We start from the raw sequence: 22036 nt of genomic DNA, 5'->3' as shown, positions 1-22036 counted from the left end.
TACCATTGTAGCTGCTATAAAACAGCAACTTTGTGTAGCTAATAATACAACTCTCGGGGGGTCGCAGTTCGCTTTTGTTTGCCCCTCAAATGAAAACTCCGAGTAATTTAATAGTTTTTATTTTTCGGTAAAAGCCAGCTTACCGCACCTCCCTTTACACATGTATACGTAATATAGATACATACATATATATATGTGTGTTTATATGTAATAGTCGTATATGTACACGCGATGTCCAAAAATATCATTGTCGCGACTTCCGAGAGTCGTAACTGTACACGAACGGGCCGAGGTCAATCTATAATAATAATAATAATAATAATAATAATAATAATAATATTATAGGTACGACTGCTGCGTTACATTACGTGGACAGGTGCTTCTTTCGTTTCGAGTCGTAATCTAACATCTGCTGTTGTGTGAGTTGCGCGTTCCTTTCCTTAATATTATTCAAGAGCTGTAGGTAAGTACATTTTTTTTTTTTAATACAATATAATATCGTATTTTTATTTCTTTACCTAAGGGTTGAGCGTAGTAATAATAATATTGTGGACACCGACGATGTTAAACGTTCAGACGCGCTGCACACTTGGAACAGTATTATTATAATAACATATTACTTATGTTATTCGAGTTTGAATAGCTTTTAATTTTTTATTCTCGTTCTCACCGAAAATCTGTATTCACAAACAATTAATTTAAGGACGAGAAATATTATAACTGTGTAGAGCTGGCAACTACCCTTGAATTATAATGATTTCATTATCAAGATAATATTATATATGGCGTTCAGACCCGATGTATGGTTTTTATCTCACGCGACAATAGTTGCGACGATCGTATGAAAAACATAATAAATTACACTTGCCAAGATTATAATGACGTTTAAGAAATATTATTACATTACAAATGTGTGAGGGCTGTCGAAAGATCAAAAAGGTGATTGTCTACGTTATGTTTTGCTTTTGCGCTGTAATCAAAAATAAAATTATAAATTAATAATCACATCTAAGCAGCATAATCGAATCAGAATTTCCACGCAAACTGCAAATTATATAATATTCTGTAGGTATGCACAGGTATTCATTGAACACATATTTTAGAACTTAAAATTGGACGAGTAAATGTTAATTTTACACTGTCTTTAATGGTGACAGGAAAGTAATATTGTAGCGTTCACAACCCTAATTTATCCAATCTTACGTGACAGGCTTCTTTGTCAGTATTATTAACAGTTTGATTTTATAATTACAATATAGACTGATATATATAATATATATATATCACAAACTGTACGTATATGGGGTTTACGTCTTATTTACAATCAATTATCAACATAACAATTAATTAATATATTATAATTACGCTTGTTTAACAGGAATGAAAACTTATATGATTGATTAATTTCGAAATTCGATGCGTTCAATATTACATAATATCAATACCTACTTCTATGTAAATTAATATTATAAATGCTTACAAGCAATCACACAACAATAATATGTGACGTCTGATTCCGTTGTGGATCAGAACAACTTCGAAGGGTGACTCGCAAATGTTTAAAATAAAAAGGTTACACCAAAAACGTGGTCACAATCTATTTATGAGAGAGATGAATCATAGTTGAGTTTTGGGGGGTGATTCGTCACTCGATGAATTATTACACTTCGTGCACTCGCCCGTGCATTATATGTATGTGTATGCGTTATACGCGTCTCCTTGGGGATTTCTCTTTCGAAAAGACTTAACACGGACCTTTTTAAACGAACCCGGAAAGTGATTTGAAAATGTGGTGTACGGCACATCTATCACATTTTCAAATCACTTTACGTGTGGCGGTTAGAGTTGCGTGTCAAAACTATTTGTGTTTTCATGTAATAATACTTCTTCAATAGTTGTATTCCGTAGTTTAAGTTTTTATTATTATTTATTAATTTCGTTTCTATAATAACGGTACACGTAGGCAGACTTTAATTCATTAGAAAAATGCATTTGATAAAAAATTCATTTTAAATGCACAATATACTCTTAATCGCTTGAATACTATACAATCATGACTCTATCGGTGGTGTCTGCAGCTCAGCACAATATAGGTGATTTATCATTTACATTGTATTAGGTTTATGTTATATGAATCAAAAAGTGTCATCGTCGGGTAAATACCAAGGTAGGCTGTTTCTATCTTTCGAAATCAGCAAAAAAAACCCAAAACCCACACTAAAACAATGTCTGCCTCCAAGTGTTTTCCTAAAACAAAAATGTATTTTTGAAGATATTTTTCTCTTTTATTTCTCTACTATAATAATATAACAAATCGTATAGTGTAAAATGTAAATTATAACTATACCGCCTCCATACACCTGTTTAGTATTTGTAACACTGTCTTAACATTAAGTTAAGTTTACAAAATTAATCAAATTTATTGATTCAAATTATTTTTATATAATTATTGTTTTAAATCCATTCCATCACCGTAAATATTGAACTTTTTTTTCTAATAAAAGTATAGTAAACATACTTTTTAGGTCCTCGAGATGACTTTTTGCAAAAGTTAAGTAGGATCATGGGTATCTCAGATCTATCTGTACTTTATGTAGTGTCTATGTAAAAAATTCCTTACATAATATGTGTTTGCAGGTATTTCTAAATATTTGAATAAGTGGTCGACTCTCAGTATACATGAACAATTCGGTTGATTTCGAACTCATTTCACGACTACGGCATTTAGACGTTAACTCTGAGTTGGAACAATAAACTCGATGTAAAAGTTCAAACCTGGAATGTGGAAATAAAATTACGTTTCCATTATCTTGACGTGTCCATTGCCTTTGCTTAATATTATTATAAACAAGACGTGTGCAACCTCAGCCGATAAAACCCACGAATTCGCGTTTATGGAGACGTGCCCCATTAGTTGTGCATATTCCAATGTACACACATACCTACGTTAAAATATAAATACAATATTATTGTAATATGCGTAATACATAAGAAAAAAAAACGTTTCAAACAATGGTTTTTTTTTAACATTTTTATTCGTCAAAACCCGTCGCGCGTAAATACAATAATAATACATAAAAACAAAACAAACACGCGACAAATTATTACCTACACTCGTCGGCGGAAAAAGCGTAGACGTATATTTATCATAAGTATGTAGGTACTACGCCAGCGGACCAAAAACGTCGCGTCCTTGGCTGCAGGAAAAACGCTAGTTTTATCGTGGTTAAAGCGTGGTAAGTATATTATATCACATAAATGTCGAATTACGACTTGGTATAATAGACTTCAATACCATAAACTAGGTATTATTAAATTACCTAACAATTCGCGATGACAATTATTAGATTAAATTCGGATTAATACATGTGCACCGTATGCGTCCTTGGAAATAAACGTTTACTCGACTATCCCCCGCGTCCCCGAAGCATAATATTTAACGATTCTGGGTTAGACTTTATACTTTTCCGACGCGGTAGACGGTAAATCCGTTGATTTTGTTGATTATGTTGTCCTTAGTGTTGTTACTTGTTAGATAGAAGCAGTCATTCACTGCAAGTCAGATAACGACTTACAAAATAGCAGAATTTCAAACCAAATTTTTAATTTGTTTTGAACGAAAAAAAAATTGTAAACAGAATTTGGAAGATATTTTAGTATCATCCTTGTGTTTATTATTTTGTTCGATTAAGTCTACATAATGTTATGCTCTTCCGTTTAGTAACGAGATGTTTGTGTATCAGTTATTAGGTGGTTACGTGACATACCGTAACCGTTTTAGCTGTCGTCCACATCCGGTCTTACGTATCATAAGTCATCTGAGATCAGACTCATCACTTGGCAGTGTGGTGAAGTTCAATTTCATTATGGTGGATAGTTTAGGAAACACGTTCGTCGTAGGCCAACAGATGGCTTATGGAGGAATCAATCAACGTACTTGTCTTAAGGAACGGGTAAAAGAATTTAAATATTTGTATCTCATATAAAAACGTTGGGTTATCTAGTTAGTACGTAATAAAAAAGTTAGACATCCCTATGACAACTTTTCTAACGAACTAGGTGTATAAAATACAATTAGGTAGACTTCCTACAAAAACTTTCTCTTTTAAACAGAAGTGTTTTGTATTCTTTAATTAAAACAAAATATAATAATTAACACACTTGATCAAATACAATAAAAATAATATACGTATTGGGAATTAACTTATAAGTTAGGAATATATATTTAAATCAATAGATGACTACGTATTGCAATTTACTATATGAAAAAAACATACTAAATATTATACGACTATAATACTACTTACTTTTGTAATTATTACACAAGGTAAGGTTAGGTAAAACATAAATTTAAGACATACATTTGGACTAAATAGTTCATTTTTCTAAAAAAAAAAAATAAGCAAACACCAAAAAATAAAATTAGATAACAGTTATGAAACCACTTTAAATAAGACTATAATTATCAGAATCAGTTAAAGTATTAGACTAAAAAAATTCTTTTTTTTTGTAAAATTTAAAATTGTTTACATATAAATAACTATTTATTAGTGTTGGTACAATTAGGACATTTCAAATAAAGAAACCTTTCACAACTAAATTGATTTAAGTGTTTCCAAAATTGTATTATAGAATATTTATAACTAAAATTCACTTTGTTAATGGTTCTTAATCAGTTTTACTTGTAATAACAAGGAAGTAAATTGTTTTTTTTTTCACTAAATTTCGACCTAAATTCGACGTCAAAATTATTGGGGTAATCATTTTTTGATGAAAAAAATTCACTTGTCAATCATTCTAAATAGACAATCACAGATTTTTATTGGAGTGTAATACGTAATATGTAAATAGGTATGCATAATTATATATAAGTGCGCAGTGAACACGCAGACCAAATTCGCCATGTGTGGTTCTATATTATTATTATGTAGGTGAAACGAGTCCGAACGATGCGAGAGACATCAACAGCGTAACATTATAATATATTTTTTATGTGCTGGCCATAAATGGTAATTACAATTTTTTTGCCGACACCGAAAGACACAACTCAATGTTAATGGTTTAATAATATGGTCTGATTGGATTGTATTCTATAAAGGTACAACTATGTTTGATAAATTATTTATTTAACCAATATATATGTATAGGTGTACTTACACATGCAACGCATTAGCTATATACAGGTTGGTTTACCAAGTATGCTTACCCTCTTTTTTCTTCAAAAAATAAAGTTATTCAAATTATGATTTTTATAAATATTTTTAAAAACTATATTTCAAAATGTTGGAGATTTTATGTGTTACTCAGAGAGTTTCCCGTAGTAATACAAGAATGTAACCTTCCGTTCTTGAGAGCCTCCCTATTATGTTGTAAATTATTAAACGGATAATTTTTTTGAACGTTTTGATGTATCACAGTCAAAATTCGAACGAGTAGTTATTGAGTTGTTTAAAACTTGGTGTACTGAGGATAACAGGTCAATCAAGTATTAATAAATGGCCATAATCATAATGGGTTTGGAGGGTATGGGGATTATAGGGGCTGTATAGCGTTCTTTAAATTATTTTAGTAATTAATATTAACCTATCATAACACTTACCATTTGGGAAAATGGTCCAAGTTTAATATGGATATTAGATCCAATGTTACATCCATTTTATATTTTTTTAAGACCATAAGCTTTAGGACGCTAAATTATCCATTGAATAAAATGTTGACCAACTGAGAATCTACTAATTCGAATTTTTAATTAGGTACCTGCTACATCAGAAATTTTCCAAGAAATTATCCCCTTATTAATTTGTAGTAAAAGGGGGTGGGATAAATGAAAATAGTAAGTTTGTATTGCCAGAAAACATTTTGTACGTATAGTACCTACCTATACAAAATCTCAAGAATTTATAATTTCCAAAAATCAGAATTTGAATAAATTCATTACTAATTGTAAAAACGTTGGCAGCATGCTTCCACTTGAATCACCCTGTATACAGCATTCATATTTGAATCTGGTTTTTAAATTATACGGTACACGTCTAAATGGACGTACATAATTATATATTATTATAATGTATCATTTCTTGATTTGTGTGAAACTAACCTGTGATTCCGATTCGAAAATGTTTAATGTTAATAATTGTTTTGTTTTATGTTCTTTTAAGTACACGAACGTTTGATTAGATTATAATTGAATGATAATAATATGAACCGCAGACGTATGATGCGTTTTATCGTACTGTCGGTTTGTTCCAAGAGGCATATATCAGTCTACGGTTCTACTCTCCGCGCCGAATTTACGAGAAACAGTGACGGAGACAAACGTTTAAGGTTTGATACCACGTGTACAAAACGTCGACGAATGACATATTTATCAACGAAAGATAATAATATTATCCTTTATGTTGTACAATATTTATTTTAATGGGTTATGTAACAGCTGGTACGATGTCGATTAGTACATTTTTTCATTAACTACTTTCAGTATAAGGTCATTTTTCGTCGGAAATGGAATGATAAAATATTTCACAGTATTTTACATTTTAAGTAATGGACTGAACACTGAAAACACGTTGATAACAATAATATGTTCTTCCGCAGTGCATCTATTGGGGGGTCCGAATCGAAATGACCACATGACCTCCAATAGGTTAGAAACTATAAATTTTTTATCGAGCTCGGACCACTTTGCTATCACTGTATTAAGACGATTATTATATTATATTATATTTGTAATACGTCTTGTTCTTTTACCGTCTTACGTATATTGTGTCACGCGCCGGTCGTTAAAATCCCTCATAATTACATTCGACCAAATGTTTCACTGGCCTCAGCGTAATAATTTAATAATCATTGTTCACTCTTCAATTTATAACTTATATTATACACAAATTCACCAAAATTCGTTGCAAAAACATAATATTAACTAGTGCAGTGGGTGGACTGGCATGGACATTGAGCTGCACGGACTACCAAAGTATAAAATGGTTTCGCAACGTTTAACAAGTTTCCATAATTTCTGAAACATTAAATACTGTGATAATAATATAACCAAACATGAAATTGATGGCCTGCAAGACGCTGAACGCGATATGTCACAAACATCAAATTGTACAGTGGAGGTTTTATCAATTTAAAATTTAGGACATCATTATATTATATACTCATTGATGATATTTTAGACTAAAAATACACGTCTAGACTTGAATAGCCAACAATTTGATTAGAAAAATTTAGAAGATACTTAGTTTTATAGTGATATACAGACATAAACATTATCCTAATCATTATGAAATATTATTATGTCATCGATAAACGTGTACTACTATACTGTCCCGAACAAGTAGTGTTTTTATTTATTGAATTATTTGAAGCCCACATATTTACTCGCTCGAGGACCTCATTTTCTCATAATTTCGATTAATCAGCACGTATACAATAAAACACGGGGGTGATAGTGGTTTATCCAGAGGGGGGGTAGGGTTTTGTAATTACCCATCCACTGAAAGTTGTTAAATAATAACAAAATGTTCATAAATCATTTCCATATACAATAAGTCAACAATTCATTTTTACCCCCCCCCTCCCCCCCTCAAAAAAAACAATTTAAGTACTTCATTGACGAGCGACAAGTGGGGTCCATCCGCATAATAATATAAACGTATTAATATTTCGATCACATCTTTAGATTTTATTGTGTCGCAAATATTGTACTCCTAAACGGACTCGTCGATTATTTTCGGTTTGGAAACGTCTCGAAAATGATATCGTCGCGATATTATGTACCTGGGTAGCTATCGCAATAATATGTATGACAATTATTATACGATACCACGTATAACTATACAATAATCCGTATTACCCCGTTAAACACTTTCAATCGCTCGTGCAATTTCGACAGTCGCAGTTTGCTCATAATTTATTATTATTATTTTTTTTATTTCGGTAATGTTTTTCTCAGAACTCTTCATATTATTATAATATGTACAAACGCTCACATAACGGGGACACAGGGCAGGTGACGTTTTTATATTTTATGTTTCGAAATAAAATAATAGTTGCATAAAGACAGTCGCGCTGCATATTACACTGCACATACATTTAGATACACCAGACCTGGGGAGTGTGCATTATTATTTTGTTGAACGTGTTCCGTATCATTATTTATGGATAAACGGACCGGCGGCGAGGCCTCGCAGAGTCATAATATGTATTGTGTGTGGCAATTTATTTGGTTTGTTCATAAATATTTATGGTCGTCGTTTTTATAATTATTATTAGTACATTCAAAGGGTCTTCGATCCATATGTATTTTCAACACTACTTCATCACTATAATCTTAGTAATTATTTTTAATTGTTTTTTAGTTTCAAATTTAATATCGTAATGTTAACTGTAGTAAAATTGTATAATCTCGTAATTGAATAATTGTCGAGCTACCATAGTTACCGCTTAAAAACTGAAAAAAAAAATTATTATTACTAAGGTTTTGGTGGGAGCCACTCATTATATATTATGTATCATCTATATACATTATACATATTACCATACATGTATTTATAATATGTACAATTTTTCGAGTACGACGTCGCGGCCGTCGTCACATAATATGTATATAGTAATAATATGTAAGGACCGTATATATACATATATATAAATCTATATAGGTACCTACGAATAATAGACATCGCATTTCCTGTGCACTTCGGTGTGAAATAAGGTAACTACACTTATATAGGTACAACGTATAATACACATACCTTTGCGGTGCACTTTCATATTATATGATATTATTTATAGTAAATGGGTGTCTATAGGTTCCCGACGCATAATATCGTTAACTCTCCGTATAATATTATTGTATAATGCGCTGTACGGACAGGGGAGACTATCGTCAAAACGTTAAAATCGAATTCGTGTTGAATCTATTCCGCTGCAGTAGTTTTCGTCGTCGTACAAACATTACAAGTTATATGTTATACATCGTTACCGGCCATCTGACAATATTTTATTATAATGACCAAATATGACTCTTGTTTTCACACCGAAAAACTATACTCGAGACATATTAATATATCATATAATTCCTCTAATCTTCTTCAGAGACTACAAGTCTACAACTGATGTCCGAAAGATGGGGGGGGGGGTCGTTTGAATGAGATCGTAGTAAAAATTCCAATGATTTTGAGCAATTTAGTTCGATGCTTTTGATAGAATGATTTTAATATCCTGCAGTGATGCGTTTGAGCAGTATTTTATCAATTCTCTTATTTCGACAGTCTATTGATAGCTGTTTGTGAATTCCGAATTTTCCATAAACGAAAATAGTAAAAATGTTTTCAATTTTAGGATCCATATTTGGAACATTACACGTGATAACTTGTGTAGTAACTGCATTATAACGAATTAGCGTTTCTTAAAACCTATTCTTATGTTCGCACAATACTGTTATTCGTGCCAAAATTATTATGTTTGCGTTGATATATAATAAATCTACATTATAATATTAGATTTAAATCTCTAAGATTTTATATTTGATATTTTGTAATTTGTATTGTACCTATCGTACTCGCCCAAAACATATTGTTTTTATCATGAGTTGTAAAAAGCTAATTCGCCCAAAAACGCGATGATCGGCCGAAAAAGCCAGACGGCTGATTTTTCCACGAATTCGATATCGTGATGAATCGTCGCATTCAAGGTACAAAACCGATGTTATTGATGATTTCGTGTACGACTTACAAGTCTACGATAATATTCTTGTAATTGGTAAAGATCGATTTCGCTATGATTATAGAAACTTCTGTTTTTTGTAGGTATTATCTTTACAGTGGCTCGACTGCTGATTGTGGCTTGCACGCAAAATAACGCCAAAGGTTGAAAAAAAATTTTGATTTTATATTTAATTTTAGTGGTTTTCCAATTATTTTAAGTCAACCGAGAGCATAGTTAGTACTATATTAGGTCACACATTTTGCTTTTGACAACTTCTGTATTTATAACACCTATACTCATGTACAGTTATGCTGACAATTCTGGGATCGGCTTGAAATGTAATTATTACATTCATATAAACTATTATGTATAACATACAAATTGAAAATAGCACGCAAAATAGAAAAATCCTCGTAATGTTGTTTATTGTTTACAACGCTCCTCGAGTATTCAATATCAAAACGCGAAACAATGTTAAAAACGATTAAGGCATGAAGTATTTTATGTTGTGTTATGCGTATAAGTATATTAACATTAAAAACTTGTTATTATTATTATTTTAAACCTTACACAATAGATATTTACGCGAACAGAATTTGTGAAATACCATGCCTCGGTTTTTAGTTCGCGGTGTGCGTTGTTCGTCTCTTGCAAATCGATTTTTGGGAGCTCTTAAGCTCCCCTCGTCCCTACACGAAAAAACGTCTGATTTTCAAAAAGAAACTTGCACCTGGTGTCTCCCTTCTAGACTGTTGATTTAGAACATATATCCATTTATCTCCCTATTCAGCTGCAATCTCGGGTATAACGATAAAGTTTTCGAAAACAGAACATATCGTACAAATATATGTAATATACATATATAGGGTGGTTTATTAAACACGTACATTATTCATAGTACACTACTATTATCCTATGTAATATTTAAAACCGAAAATCAAAATCCTTATCCATCGTAAAATAATATTGTATAAGTATATATATACATAAATATAATGAAAACTAAAAGATACAATTTATTTGTCATTTAATTTACGTAGCAAAGAAATTCTTTCTCAATTATATTCAATTTTTGACTGAGCAATGAGCCCTTTGTCTATTTTAAGTGTTCTCAATCGTACTGTCAAAAAGGTTTAACGAAGTTCTCAAAATAGTACCTATACTCGTAATGGTCTTATTTACAACACCACTGAACAATGATTAAAAATGAATCGATTGATTATTCGTGTATTCTATGTATACAAATATTGTGTACGTAATATTGTAGCAGTTACTAGTATATAATATAATCTTTGTTTTTGAATTTTAATGAACATAATATTTTAATATATTTTAAGTCGTTTGCAGTTAGCAACGTGGCTTATAGAACAATATTAATAACAGTTTCAATGACATTTTAATAATAAGGGATTAATACCAGACTTGGAAACTAGACATGATGGCCTCTTTGTATTACTACACAGCGACCAGGAACAGCTAATATGGGAGATCAGAGATTACTCAGCGGGACTTCTCAGACACGTGAAAGAAGAATATTGGTAAATTAGTTATATAAATATCCTATATAATATCTATTTACAGTATATCAGCATTAAAGAAAGGTATTTTTTTAGGTACTAAATGGAATGTCTAACTATTTAAAATATCCTCAAAACGATAGTAATATTATATATTATGATAGTATTTTAAGAGATATCAAATAACGTAATATGCGCGTATTATAAAATACTTAGGTATACGTCATATTATAAAGTGTTATCTAACTTTTTAAAACTTCTTGTGGCTGTATATAAATATTGTATTGATAAATACCTAAAACAATCTCTAATTCGATCTATTGATTTTGCCACTGTACACTCAAAACGATATTATTTCGAAATAATTATCATAGTATACTATAAGCACACCTATAACAGCCAAAAGTCGGTTATACGAGATGAACTCGATGGTTTACAATGCGATTTTTATATTATCTATGTAGATTTTTAAACCCAAGCCAGTTACAAAATATGATGTTACTACCCAAAATGTAACATCAAGTCGCGGTGGAAGTTGACAATAATTTCCATTCGTATTAATAATAATAATATTATATTTTAATAATCACGTGTCCTTATGATAGTAGAGTAGAACAATGGCGATTAAACATTTACAAACACTGCTAACAAAAATAATGCGGGTTCATATGCTTATGTAATTTTCATTGTTCTTGATTGTACTCGACTATTTACTCACGATGATAATATCGGATAACACCACAACATAGCTTTATAATAATGTCATTTCTCCAGTGGTATATCAAAGTCAATCCTAAATATTTAAATTTGTTCGCTCGTGTATATGCGCATGCCACGTCGAACCAAGAAGACACACTATTTTCTCAAAAGTTTCTAAAAGCCTCATTCGCATCAAACTGACCGAATCGCTTCAGTGTTTAAAATTTAAATATTCAAGCCTAAAAAGTGATAAACTGTTGTCGCGATTCGAGGAGAAACATTATTCTACGAGAACGCCTTAATAATATATTATATACGTCCTCGAGAAACCGTGTTCGACGATTCGTTTATCAATCTGCCAAGTGATCGCATAAATAATACCTACACACGTCTTTGTTCCGATAAAACCTGTCGATTTTCACCATATTTTAAATTATCGAGAATTCATTATATTTATATACCTACTCACGAATGCATTATATAATAAATATTAAATACCTACCCTACGTGTAGGCATTATCGAACCTTTATGAGTTTTATGACCATTCAGGAACGTCTCGGTTGTATTCTAGAGACGACTAAAAGGGGTTGGTTTTTTATTTTGACACATCGGAAGCTAAACGGTGTATAATTATGATATTATAAATCAAAAGTATTATACCTCTGAAAAAGAGACATACTGACCTTCTTATTTTAGTAGAATATAAAATTGTCCATATAGTATAAAACGGTATACTAATATAGTAGTGGTGTACTTACATTCAAACTGAAATTTTAAATTATTAGAAATTCCAGAATGAATAGTGATGTCTTGTAAAGAAATATAAATATCAAACTAATGAGAGATCCAACTATAAAAATATCGGTAATGTTAATAGAATATAATATATATTGTAACATTTGAAAGAAAAAACATGTTAATAACAATCCTAAAAAATAATTGAATACATAATTATATACGTTAGAATAATATACACTAACACAAATAAAAAGAACATAAAGTATGTCCCAAAAAATCCAAAGTGAATTCAACAATAATTATTTTGTCCTTGATTTATTATAATTAAATAACTACATTCTAAAATTATTTTAAATAGCCAATATTTTTGGAACGTTATGGATACCCACTTAGTAAACTATTTATAATGTGCATACCTACTAATAGTTTATTTTTTTTTTTGTTAAATAAACCTTATTTATTATAAAAACTTCACAAACGAATTTAAATAAATGATAAAGAATGTAAACAGTTTATGAGATTTGTGTATGCAAAACAAAACTATTACTTTGATATAATATGCATGTTTGTGTTTTCGTCTATGGACGTGAAATAAACTGGATATACTCTAAACATTTTATTACAATTTATAAACCATAATACACTAATAGGTTTGGTCAAAAATTATACATGTGATGATGATATTATGTTATATTATAAAGTTCACACCTATCATACATATTAACGATGCACTGTAGGTATTCATTAGGCTCTCGATTTATGATTCGGACACGGCGTTGGCGTTTTGACAAGTTTTCATAGGGTTTTTGGAATCCACAACAGCATCGACCATTGGCCAATGGAAATATGCAGTTTTCCGGTCACAAATAAAGTAATAAACTTAGCGTACATACTTGCGATGTGTTTGTGTGTAATAATCAATACAAACACGATGATAAAATACAATTATGGTTACGCGTGTAATCCCATGTAAATAGTATACTATGGTGATAGAAGTTGTACACAATTATAATTTATACCATTGATATTTCCTATATGGTTTTCTCTGCACCGGTGAAAATCTTGCTCTGTTTCACTGCCGTTTAAACTTTTTCGACAAATTGCAAGCGGTCGTTAAAATTTCCTCGTGTCATTCGGATTTTCACAAAATTGCACTTTTGCATACAATCTAAAAATCAACATGCCACCGAGTAGAATTTCACAATACAAGCACAATATTATAGACTGCAATGGAAATAAACATAATATTATATTGATACTTTGCGCTGTCGTAGACTTGTTCAAAATTTAATCTCGAGGCCGAGTACGACTTTGGTGAATTTACGGTGGCCGTCATCATATTATTTTACTTGACGGTGTTGACTCTTGTCTGTTTATATTGATCGCACGATCAACGAGTATTGAATAAGTCCTAAGATTGTAGTCGACCTTTTCAGTGTATACAAGATTTATTTCAATACAATATAATATTCAAACATTTGATTGAATAACTTCGGTTATCGTAATTTTATTGTGAACACGTTACAATGGTGTTGAGAATAAAGAACAAACAGTCATTCTAAAGAGTCAAGATAAGTTTGTTGAAAAATTAATTCAGCTATACTTTTCGCCATTCAAAATATCAAAATTGTGAGCTATATTATTTTATTGGATAAAATATTATGATAATTTCATATTGAATTTGCAGTAAAATTTTCCTGCTTATTATAGTCGTTCAATTTGTATTACAACCGTGCATCCGGTGTAGTCTTAGCGTGGGAAAAAAGAGCAGTTACAAGAGAAAAATTGACCCCAAAAGTTAAAAATCAAATTAACATAAAATGTATTAATAGAAAAATTTGAATTTGCTTTACTGTCTTAAATTGTAATTAATTTGTATTGTCAATTTAGAATACTATCGCATCGTAACATTTTATTATTGTTTATACTCACATGCTACATGCTGCAGTTATTTCTCATTGTATATAGGTATGCCTACGAAGTTAAGGCGAGTACAGACCGTCGTGAAATCCATAAAATAAAATTATATACAAGATGGTATAAATTATATGGTGGTGTGCGCCGACGAGTGACTTTTTGTTCGACAAGGTGACACCACCACACCGCTGCCGCCGAGGGTGGGTTTTCTGGAAAGGCGTCGGCGGCTTTAGAGATACTCTTTTCGTCGTTAAACGATATAAACGCGAAAAGAATACACACACACACATATATACTCGTATTTATATATAAAATATAATATTATGTGTAACAACAATATGCAGCACGCGAGCCACACATCGTTTTTTAATAGGCTTTTAAGGGGTCTCGCCTCGTATGTTATAATAATATATATTATTATTATGTATATAGACGCTTGTGTGTATTATATTAATAATAATAATAATAATAATAATAATAATATTATATATAATGCGTAAAGTAGTCGTCGTCGCGGGAATCCGTCGTCGGGAGGCGCGACACAAGATTTCCGTCGTCAAGACAATCGCAACGGGGGACGCTTTTTACGACGAGGGACCGCTGCAGCGGCGGCGTGCTCGTGCTCGGCTGTACGAGTCGCGGATTTATTTGACGTTTTTACGGTTCCGTGGCTCGCGCCCGTCTTAAATCTCTACCTCGTATCACACGTAATAATAATAATAATAATAATAATAATAATAATATATAACAACAATATTAGGCAGATGCATATTGCGGGCAGGTTATAGTATAATACCTAATACGTACGTAGTGCGACGTACGTGGCTGCCTCGCGCGACCCTCCGCCGCCGTCAGCGCCGCCGCCGTCGTCGTCGTCGTCGTCGTAAAAGAGAAATTGCCAAGACACCGGGCACAAGACCGACGCCACCGCGGCCCAGTGAAATGAATAAATAAATGTGGAAAAAAAAATGTACGGAAAAAAGCAGATGGTCTTGGCGAATATATAATATAATAATGTATATTATAAGAGTGGTGTGCGCCAGGTGAGAGGGCCGCCGCCGCCGCCGCGCACGAGAACCCCGCTGTATATATTATTATATATGTGTAGGGTACGGTATTATACTGTTTTATATACATATAATATTGTGTTGTATTGTTGGCCCAGATTTCGAAGAACAACCCTCCTCCTCATTTTCGGTCCCTCGCCGCCGCCCCTCCATGTCCCCGCTTTAGAGCGCCGACCGCGACACCCCCCTTCCCGCACACAGCCCCGAATCTTTGGCCGGGGGTTTTCTTTGTGCGAAGCCAACCGTCTACGGAGACTCCACTATAATATTATATAGTCTTCTCACTCGCTCACCCCCAAACCACGTTAGCCCCCTTCCCGCAGTAGAATGCTAAAACACCGGTCCGGGGGGAGGGGGGGGGAGAGAGACACTCTCGGGGTAGGCTACCCCGACTATACGCATTGTATATACGTATAGATCGTTATGACGCACGCTTTATTATAATATTATTATTATTATTATTATTATTATTATTATTACTATAGTAATGTATTATACACGCACGATTGCGAAACGCTTAAAGTCTGGGCACAAGAGCTCCACAGCCCGCGGTTTAAAAGTTCTTTGTAATGACTAGCCATCACGGTGTGAACAGTTTATATTTTTTTATTTTTTTTTTCCTGTATGAATCTAGTATTTCACACCCGCGAATGAGTGTCTCTATTCTTACGCAGATAACAATGTTATTTCTGTTAGTGAATAAGGATTATCACTGATCAAATACTATAAAAACGCCTCCTATTATCAATCAAAATCAAAAATAATATATATTAGCACAAACGGTTATTATGATTTGCAACAATTATTATTATTGTTCAAATGTTATTCCATACACTTTGAAAATAGCTCTAAGCTTTATTTTGAGTTCGATTTTAGTCGCTAACCTATATTTTTTTTGTGGCGCTATTATAACTATCGTGATTTATCATGAGTTATTTCGAACAGTGAAGCCATGATCCGTTTGTAATAAATTATACAAACTAAACAATTTCGAATGTATTTCCCAATATCACAGATCACACATATAAAAAAAAAAAAAAATTCAGTAAATAACAATATGATGGAATTAAGGTAAATGTTTATAGTACTTGGTCGACAACCCTGCAGCAGTGTTTATGTGGTGTATGTGTATGCATTGCATTAGCAGAAAAGTGAGCTTATACAGTTATACATTAATAACTTACAGAACGTAGGGATGAACATTGAACAGTGTCTTGGATATTTGTATGTAAATCACGTATAATATACCTTAGATAAACTTTTTTCTTTTGTTGTATGCGCCAACCAGTTTAGTTGCCATACACACACACACACACACACACACACACATTATAAAAACAAAGATAGGATCGCTTTCATAATAATAGGCCAATGAAGCGAATGAGCTGACTCTGCACTTTGTAAAAATTATATTTAAAAACGTAAGCACCAACGTATCGGGGCAGTGCTAGTTTTTGGGTCTACTATACTTATGACTGTAATGTTTCTTTGAAACCCATAATTTCGTGTGTTTGTTTTAAAATATATAAGAATATTCAAATAGTGTGAATTATTTTATTTTGCGCACCTTTCCAAAGATATGTTACGCTTACTACAGTAATTTAATTTGTGTGTGTGTGTGTGTGTGTGTGTGTGTGTGCACTTAACTAGTTGGCGCATACAACTGTATCCTTTTATTTTTGTCTGCATAGGTAACTATTAAAATTAACATTGAAAAAATGTATAATATGAAGTGTCAGTAGGTATCTCATAGTTTGTATCCAGAGGTACAGAAAGTATCTACTCATCGAAAATAATAATATTTTTAAGCATCATGCAAATTTTTGCAAGTGTATTTTCTATTAAGTAATAAGTACACAAACAAAAATCGTTTAAGTATAAAAAATCATTATAAACCTGATAATTTATAAATTATGCTCATCCTTATTTTTCCTTTTAATGAATTTATTGAAATTTTGATTTTTTTCGGATTTTAAGTATATTTTATTACAGTATTTTTAAATCTCTGAAATTATTTATACTATCTACTATTAAGAAGTGTTCTGCGTGAAAATGTTGAAGTGTCTGCTAAAGTCTAAATTTGAACGATTTGTTCTTCATTTATTAAAAACTTTATACTTATAAGAATAATCCGTAACAATGATTTAAAAAAAATTATAAAATATAATATATGAAATATCGGATTAGTATTAATTTAAATACTTAGCTACATTTGGACCATTTTTAGAAACTATAAATGTGTTTATAGAATAATATTAATTACTAAAATAATTTTCAACCCACCATAGCACCCGCGTCTTTCAAACTCTTGATAATGGATCTCATATTATATCATTGGTACCCGTAGTTAAATGACTCGGACACTATTAGGTAGAATTTAAGTTTTGTTACTTCAACATTTTCAGAAAAATTATCGGATAAAAAATGTTCAGTATAAAAGGAGTTTTCTTATTTGAAAATCAGAAATTGGTTTTTCTCAAGGAAGCTCTTCGAGTAGGACAAAAAATTCTATATAATTTGAAAATAATATTTTGATTTATGGTATTCTATAGTGTAGGTATTCAAAATTCCTAAAATCAGATTTTAAATAACTGCAGCCCTTTTGAAAATAAAAAGGGGGTGGGTATATTTTTTAATCACTCTGTAGATCGTGTGAATTCGCTCGTTATGCTCGCTGTATTCGTATTTTGTCAACAAGTATCTATTTTTCCGCCCAAAACCGCCTGTCCCGTATCATATACAGCGGTATAATATTATGATACACGATATCATGACAGACCGGACACGACGTATAAAAAGGTTCTCCGCACGGTCCGACGTATCAAAACGCTAATTTATTATTCATTAATCATTATAATAATAATAATTATGCATCGCATATTATAAACGTTTTAACAGGTTTCGTTGTCCTCTTTCATTGCTAAATCATAATAATATCGTAATTATCATTTATGAGATGAATGGCCCTCATACGACGACGGGCCGACGATGAATAAGTCACCCGGTCCATTCATTCCCCCGTGAGCAGCGGCGGTAGGTGTTATTATACGAACATTTTTAATGGAGGCACCTCAATTCGTTTTACAATCATAATAGGCAATAACAACATTTAATATACACGTTGCAGTAAACCACCGTCGTACTTTTTTATGAACGGAACAAATGACGTGTGTTCGAACGTATTAGTTTTTTTCCGACCGAGTTGTACACGAAACCGTAAAACGATGCTTTATTTTTCGCGATTACATAATAATAATATAATATAACCCGTATGTAGCTGGTACAGTTGGTACACCCATCACCCATCAGCGACATCCAAGCCATTTTATGTGTACCCGGAAAGAAAATAAGTCGTATAATAAAAAATATATTATTGTACACACACCCTGTTGAACATTTTATTAATTCGGCATAATAATGACATTATTATTATAATATTATTATGTAACACGCGTAGTGTTTACTATAATATGTCGGCGTCCTTTATTATATAATATTATTATCCATATCGTCAGTTATGGCCTTTGGGATGTATATCATGTCTATATGTAATACCGTTACTACATTACACGAGGTCTTGGTATAAGGTTAATGTTCCCGGTGACCTTGCCCTTAGTCTATTATCGTGCTGTAATAACATAATTATTATGACAAAAATATTTCCGTCACCTCGAGAGCAAAGCTCAACGATACGAAACTGAAAATTGCGTTAAGACTTACGGTCTGCGTACAGCATAAATGTATTAAGCTCTATAATATGTTAAATTCCATACGGGGTGGTTCACCAAGCATGCACACCACCATTTTTCGTGAGCGTGAATACGCGAGTTCTGATTTTTGGAATTTTGAAAGATATATTATATACTTTGAAGACAATATTTTCAAATACTCGACATTTTTTTACTACTACTAAAGGTACTTACATCAATATTTTTAGGCATGACATAAAACACTATTTTTTGAACACAGTCTTACAATTCTACTTACCTCGAGCTGCAAAAACAGCGTATTTTTTATATGAAATCATTTTTTTTTTTATGAAAAATAAGTAACTCTACATGGAGTACAGGTGTAGCTTGCAGTTGAACGTCAGCTTAGAAGACCAAAAAAAAGTCTTCGTATCGTCCACTTCAGTACGAAATCTGAAAATCAGCGGCGGCGATTTAGGCTCCACACGACGATTACATAATATTATTATTATTACTATTACTATTAAATACTACACAGCATTTGTAATACGTGTGAACGTATTGGGCGGATGGCCAAGGGGGAAAAAACTAATCTCGTCCAAAACTAGTTATGACGACTATAACGTGGAACTAGAATAATATTATATTATTATTGGGTACCTACAACTATTATAATATTTATGTCCGTCGTACGCCGTTTTTCTCGTTTATTATTATTACTATTATTTGTTTATTATTATTACGTTTTTTTTCTTCCTCGCAGATTCCGACACGATTAATCCGGACCTATAGCTTGTAAGCTTATTGCTTAATGTCGACAGTCAAGATAATAGAACGCCGCGCCAACTCGCACGTGCGGTCGACTTTTCTACTAAGACGCGATTTGTATTTAGTTTTAATATAAACAATAAAATAATGTTATACCTATTGTTAAATTATACAACGTACGTGAATATAAATATTATTGTACTCATAATGTATGTAATTATATTGTTAAGTTGATTGTAATCACGTTTAATAGAAATAATATTTTTAATATTATTCAACAAGATTTTTAATGTAATATGAAGACACATTCAGTTCAAATTTAAGTAGTTTTTTTTGGTAAGTATGTCGACCACATAATTAAATCCACAAATAAATAAAATACGTTTATTATTTCAAGTATTTATGACTTTAGATTAATATCATTACTTTTACTGATTATTATTGTCCAATTAATTTTATTTCAAACATAATGCGGGACAGCGAGATGACAAAATAAATTGAACTTAGTATCCTGTATACGTAGAATCACATTTTTAATTTAATTGGTTATGTTTAAAGGAAGAAATTATTTTGATTCAACTTAAAAGCTTCTGCATGCCAGCTTTTCTTTATGAGAAAATGTGCTCCCCCCTCCACATCCAACCATTTATAATCGAAAGGTATTGAAACGAATAGATTCAATTCTGTTAAAGTATGTATAAATAATGTATAGTACACTTAAACATTGTTTAAAACTGATATTGGTTAGCAGGAATGAGAAATGTCATATTTTTGGGTATTATAATATGATGTCAAAATAGTCAAAGTTTAAACACATAATTTATATTTTCAATTGAACTACTTTACGAATCATTTCAATACCCTTTGGTTAATAAATTCACAAAGTGTATCAGGAAGATCTGACAAAATTTAACAGTTGAAATTATATATTTTTTTATTGTATCTGAACATCGTGAAACAACCTGTAAATACGACGTTATATTCAGTGGAGTCATTTGGACCACGTAAACCATTGAGTATTTAAAATCCAATACATATTTGTGATATGGGCGCATATGGCCCGTTTTTTAAATAGGGGTTGGTCTGAATTCTTGACGGAGTTTGTGGCATGCATAAAAATATACGCATTAAAAAATAAATTGAAAAGTCTCTCTTAACTCTCCCGTGACTATAATATATTATGTACGTCTATTACAATGTCACAAGAATATTATTGTATTTGCCAAATTTTGACTTAGAATAATCCTGTCCGAAAGGCTATATGACATGGGTAAGTATATAATATATATATATATATATAAGTATAGTTAATTGAAAAATATTGATTTGCATTCTCAGGTCACTAACCTAACCGTGTAGGTACAACTGAGAGCTCGAGGCATTTCAATTTTTTTTTAACTCAAAATATTGGCTACATTACGCGTGTACAGCGTTCAACAGCTCGTACAAAATTAGAATATTAATCTTTCGTAATAAATTATGTTAATTGTTTGCGGAATGTTTAGAATAATATATATATATATATATTATATATTGTATATTGTGTGTGTGTGTGTGTGTGTGTGTGTGTGTGTGTGTGTGTGTGTGTGTGTGTGTGTGTGTGTGCGCGCGTGTATTACGATTGTCGATTGTATGTGAACTAATAATAATATAAATATTCGAAAACATATTCGATTAATACGATACACATTAAGTGTTTCGTTCCACAAAGCGCATTATGCTTTGACGTCTTATAGTTATTAATTATTTTTAAAAAAACCATCTTTTAAATTCAATGATTATAGGTACCTATAACCTATGCCTAATTGATATAGATGTAATGATATGTTTACGACGTTATAGGTGGGTAAATTGGTTGTCAATGATTGAGGGAAAAAAATCACGAGCCCATCATCGCACGTCACGTTTACGGCAAAATATGTATATTACAAT

General features: G+C 31.8%; 1 long non-coding RNA gene across 1 annotated transcript; it reads left to right on the top strand.

Moving 5' to 3' along the window:
• The first annotated feature begins 405 nt into the window (after positions 1-405).
• LOC111032140 lies at positions 406-20265 on the top strand. Its single transcript, XR_002604286.1, has 3 exons — positions 406-463; positions 3744-3953; positions 20100-20265. It is a non-coding gene; the product is annotated as an uncharacterized LOC111032140 (long non-coding RNA).
• The last annotated feature ends 1771 nt before the right edge of the window (positions 20266-22036 follow it).

This window comes from Myzus persicae, unplaced genomic scaffold, assembly GCF_001856785.1.
Source record: "Myzus persicae strain clone G006 unplaced genomic scaffold, MPER_G0061.0, whole genome shotgun sequence".
Classification (NCBI taxonomy): domain Eukaryota; kingdom Metazoa; phylum Arthropoda; class Insecta; order Hemiptera; family Aphididae; genus Myzus; species Myzus persicae.
The sequence above is the reverse complement of the archived record's forward strand: the minus strand, read 5'-3'. Positions and strand labels throughout refer to the sequence as shown.